Source organism: Humulus lupulus, chromosome 5 (genome assembly GCF_963169125.1).
Source record: "Humulus lupulus chromosome 5, drHumLupu1.1, whole genome shotgun sequence".
Classification (NCBI taxonomy): Eukaryota; Viridiplantae; Streptophyta; class Magnoliopsida; order Rosales; family Cannabaceae; genus Humulus; species Humulus lupulus.
This window is the reverse complement of record NC_084797.1, coordinates 163,240,573-163,246,572: the sequence shown is the minus strand read 5'-3', so window position 1 is coordinate 163,246,572 and position 6,000 is coordinate 163,240,573.

Here is a 6,000-nt window from a genome sequence, read left to right as displayed (position 1 = left end):
ATAAAATTAAAATGAATACTCTAACTTATGAACATAATTTAAATAACTAGAACCAAAACAATGAATTAACTAATAAAAAATCAATAATAAAAAGCCTAAGAATTAATTTCATCAACTGTTCATTCTATTAATTTTAATAATCAATTCTAAATCTCTTCTTTGTATTCTAATAGCAGATTAATATAATCGATTCCTATTATTTTTCAAGATATAAGATCTCAATCTATATGCAGGTTTTCTACATTTCTGTGATAAACCTGAACACATAGAAGGCATTAAACATGGAAACCTAATTACTACACAAGTCATACAGGTACTTTCGTCCAATATGCAACCTATGTCTATACAATGATAGCATATTCAATTCTCATATTTCGAATTTTGAATCAAAACCATTAAATCAAGTAAATTGTGATCAAGTATTTACTAACATTAATCAAACATCATATAGATTAGAATATAGAAGAAGTACCAATAGAATATCATAATAAAATAAAATAGAAATCCCAGTGACTACATTAATCCCTAGATAAAAGAAATCAGCTCATAGATAACATGATGAAATTAAACTTCAAATAATTGTTCATAAAAATCAACCTAATGAATTCAGATGAAAAAGAAAAAAACTAATTACAGCAGCTTTTTCTAATCTAGGGTTTATAAAACTCAGACTACCACCTCCCAAAATCGCAGAATAATGTTCTTAAATAGCCCTCCAATGTTCCCAAGTGAATAGACTATTTTGTCCTTCAAAAAGTGGATAAAAAATCAGGAAAACACGTTTACAGTGCTGTAGCGCTAAAGTCAGAGCCAAAATCCCTTAAAACTTTATTCACTAGCGCTGTAGCGCCCTTGATGTAGCGCCGGGGCGCTGCTCTGCAATTCTTGATAGCGCTGTAGTGCTGCCTTTATAGCGCTGGGGTGCTACTTCCGAACTCAACAGCTCATTCATGTCTTTCCTAGCGCTATGGCACTCCTTTGATAGCGCTGTAGCGCTATTGACAATATCAAAACTCGCACATATCGACCCCGAAAAACATGATTTTCTCCAACTTAACTATATTTTCTTCCACTTTCACTCCTATCACCAACTTAGCATGGAAAACCTGAAACATGAACAAACAAACATAATTCTGCAATAAAATAATCCTAAACTAACGAAAGCCAACCTAAAACTAGACCATAAACGAGGCTAACAATCATTTATCAAACTCCCCCAAACTAAACCTTTACTCACCCTCGAGTTAAGAATCTAACTAGACTCAAACCTAAACAAATCAAGTTGAGATAACTAACCAATTCAAACACTCAATACTGCTATGCATATATAATTCTCAGGAAAAACAATCATGCTATTTAGAACATTAATCTAGATTTTCAGTCTCAATTACTTCACCCTTTCACTGCAATTTATCAACACCAAAGCTCATTTACTCATTACTCGCAAAATAAAATAATTATTCACTTTATGCACATCAAATCCTCACTAACTAATCACATAACCAAATATTTTCATATGTCTGCATTACTTACTATTCTCTATTAATATAAACAAATGCACAAACAAGAATCAATAGGATTTTACAAAGGTTGTAATAGAAGTCTTAGGCATAGGTGGATAAAAAGACATTTTTAGGCTTAATCATACCACAAGCATTCCATTAAACAAGCTTTCCCAAAAATTTCACACCACTCATCCCTTGTTACCCTTTTTTCTGTGGAATGGTTGAGATTATATATTTTTTTGCAATATACTCCCCCAAACTTTGATTTTTCAATATATAATTGTTTGGGAGCATAATCATTTTTCACTTTCTTTTCCTTTTCTTTCTTTAATTTTTTTTCTCAATCACAAGTAATTTTCTGAATAACACACAAGACAAACATGCCATTACACATTCACTCCCCTTATATAATAATTTTCATGCTCATGGTATGGGTCAAAAAGAGTAAATGGTATTTTATTTCACAGTTAGGCTCAAAAGAATGTGTTAATCAAGAAAATGGTTATAAGGATAAAAAGGGTTAAATAAAGCTAAAAGTTAATAGGGTTAGCTTGAAAGGCACAACCAGTCCAAAAAAATTGCCTATATCATTTTCCTAAACCTGCACTGTTTCAAATTTCATCTCAAATAGTAAGCAAGCAGGTTCTAGAATTTTTTCAAACTTTTCAATCCATAATCCAAATTTGACATGCATAAAATAACTTAATTATAACATTTGCAATTTATGAGCAATAGATCTCTAATGTCAACAAATCACAGTGAAAAACAAAGTAATCTAACCAAGCACACATATTGTGTTTAGAAGCACATCAATTTTTCCTTTGGATTATACTGCAAAACAGTAAATCATACTCAAATGGCAATAATTATCAACTTAATTTATACTCTAAAACATGACTAAAAAAAAACAACTAACAAACCGTAAAACAATCACAAAGAACACCAAAAATAAATCTCTCCCCAAACTTAAAAACAAACATTGTCCCCAATGTTAAGTACAAAAAGAATGAGAACAGAGACTGGTCCCTTGAAAGGTTGAGACTGCGGAGGCTGTGGTTCTTGAAATCCTGCAAATGATTGAGGTGGAGGTGGAGAGTAGAATGGAGCATACTGTGGAAATGGTGGTGGTGGAGCAAAATAAGTTTGATCCGATTCATTTAAGGACCACTGAATCACTAGGTTGTTTAAGCGAGCCATATGGTTCACCACATATTCATATCGTTGACCCATATATTTATTCATCATGTGCTGCTGCTGAACCATATATTGATTTTGTTGGATAAGATAATCCAACTTATCATTGACGTTCTTCAGGCTCTGATCACTACTACCTCCCGGCATCACTGGGTCAACCTCTTCTTCCACCTCCGTTTCGACACGACGTTTACCCCTTTTTCTCGTCTGTGGAACATATAGAGCAGGGTCAGGATAGTCCTTCATCAAAGAAATTGACAAAGGTTGCTGAAACGACTGATAAATATCAATAACAAACTCCGGAACACCAGCCTTATAGCACAACATTGTAATGATAGATCCATGGCCCAAACCTCCAACGGTATGGCCCTTTTCAATGAACTCAATGTTTTCCTTAATCCATGAAACCACATTAATAGTCATGAGCACATACATAAGTAGTACTTGATCTTTAGTCATGTCAGATACATGACATAATGGCATAAATCAAGCACAAACAGAGAAAGCCCAAAATCTAGCCTGAATATTTAATTGACAGGATGTTATACTTTTAGGTAAAGTGCTAGATAAGTTCCAAGGAGCACCTTCAAAACATAATTTTTCAGCCACAGCATTATAATCGATATAGCCCTTCAAAAATCTTGTATATTCTTCTTCTTGCTCTTTGAGATGTGGGACGTTGAAAACCTTATTAATAGACTCCGCGGTAAAAGGGACTCACTTCCCTCTAACAAAAAATTTATCATTGTGTTTATTTCTTAAATTGGCATAAAACTCATACACTAATGATACGTTTGCCTGTGCCAATTTGGTCACAAAATTGTCCCACTTCCTAGTCGCAAGATTTGCTCTAACCAATTAAAAAATTTGATGATCAAAAGGGTCAGATTGATACTCCACCTCATGTTCAGGAATCAATGTTTTTCTAACAAACTTTTCATAACGCTCTTGAGCCTGAAAATTTATAAACCTAGTTTCATCATACTCTTGCTTCGAACTATCACCCCTTGGTTGGGAAGCAGAAGCTTGGCCTTTCCCCTTATCCTTATTCCTTCATCCTCTACTTTTAGGAGCCATTATCTACACTCTCAATAACACCAACCTAGAAAATTTTTGACAACACCTCCCCTTAAATTAAACACTTTCCCTCTTAACATCCACCCTATAAATTCAATTTCACAAAACCCAAATTCTCCAAAGCACAGCAACAAAAATCAATATCCACCAAAACACAAGCAATAATGGAAGCCAATCCCAAATGCAGCAAGAAATCTTAGAATAAAAGGGATTGAAAACACTTACTAACCCTTGAAATGGTCTCCCTTGTGCTTGATTGAGTAAAGCCCTTTGAAAATTTTAATTTTCTTCAAGAAATTAAAACTCTGAATTTTTAGGGTTCCAAATGGTGATTGGGGAATTGGAATTGGTTTTAGAGGAAATAAATTAATCAATGGACAAAAGGGCTAAGATAGAAAAGAAAATGAAGAAGAATAGTGGAAGATATGGTGAAATTTTCTGGAAAGAGGCTATAATGGAGGATATATGGAGGCTTCGGGTTGTTGGGATAGAGAGAACACGGAAGGAGAAGGAAAAATGAGGGTTTGGGGAAAGGAAATTTGAAATTCAGCCCCTTTTTAAAAAAAATCTAGGTAAGAGCACTATAGCACTACATGTCCAGCGCTGTAGTGCTACTAGGGGTTTCTGGGCTATTCGGCTCTGGAAAGAGCGCCATGGTGTTGCTAATTCAGCGCTGTAGCGCTGCATTACAGTTCAAAAACTTTTTTTTCTTTGGAAATATCGCCGTAGCGCTACTAATACAGCGCTGTAGCGCTAATGACCGTTCAAAATGCCTTTTTTGGTTATGAGATTAGCACCATAGCGCCTTCTTCTTAGCGTTGTAGCGTTGGTGCTCGAAAAATATCCTCCATTCTTCTCTATAACTAGCGCCATAACGCCTCCCTCCAAGCATTGTAGCGCTCCTTCCTAACAAATTAACATTTTCTAACCTTTTTCTTGCAAACTCTTGCGTTTTTTTTCACGTTTTTCACGGTTCATTCTATACATCAAATTTTTTCTAATTAAAACTAAAAATAATCACCAAACAAATTCCCTAAACATTGTTCCAAACCAAATAAAAAAAAAAAAAAATTTAAAATACAAAAGAAATAATAAGAAAATAAACTCAGGAATGCCTCCTAAGAGCGCTGTCTTTAACGTCTTTTAGCCGGACTCTTGTTTGTATTCAGATCAAAGTGGTTCCAAAATCACCACGGACTTGCATTTTTCCACAGGACCCTCCAAATAATGCTTCAGCCTCTGACCATTCACCTTAAAATGTCCCGTCCTCTCACTATGAACTTGCATTGCTCCATAAGGAAGTGACGCAACTACCGTGTACGGTCCTGACCATCTTGACTTCAATTTACCAGGAAAAAGGTTAAGTCTGGAATTAAATAGCAACACTTTATCTCCTGGTTGAAAATCCTTTCTCAGTATTCGCTTATCATGAAAGACCTCCGACTTCTCTTTATAGATCCTCGCATTCTCATAAGCTTCATTTTGGAATTCTTCAAGCTCATTTAACTCCATAAGCCTATTCTGTCCCGCCATAAAGAGATCAATATTTAACTTTTTCACAACCCAATAAGCTCTATGCTCCAATTCCATCGGTAAATGGCATGCCTTACCAAACACCAATCGATATGGTGACATACCAATTGGAGTTTTAAATGTAGTGCAATAAGCCCAAAGTGAATCATCGAGCTTCTTCAACCAATCCTTCCGTGACGTATTTACTGTCTTTTCTAAGATACCTTTAATTTCCCTATTCGACACTTCAGCTTGGCCATTTGCAATTGGATGATAAAATAACGCCTTTCGATGATGAACACCATAGCGAGCACAAAGAGTAGTGAACCACTTATTGCAAAAATGACTTCCTCGATCATTAATAATTGCTTTGGGGGTGCCAAATTGAGTAAAGATATTTCTGTGAAGGAATCTAAGTACCTCTTTTCCATCAGAAGTAGGAGTTGCTACAGCTTCTACCCATTTAGAAACACAATCCACCGCAAGAAAAATGTACTTGTTATTATACAATGACGTGAAAGGTCCCATAAAGTCTATTCCCCATACGTCAAACAACTCAACTTCCAAAATATCAGTCATTGGCATTTGATCTCTTCTTGATATATTCCCAGTCCGTTGACAATGATCACAAATTTTTACAAAAACATTAGCATCTTTAAGTAATGTAGGCTAGTAAAACCCACTCTGCAAAACTTTTGCTGCTGTCCTTGTT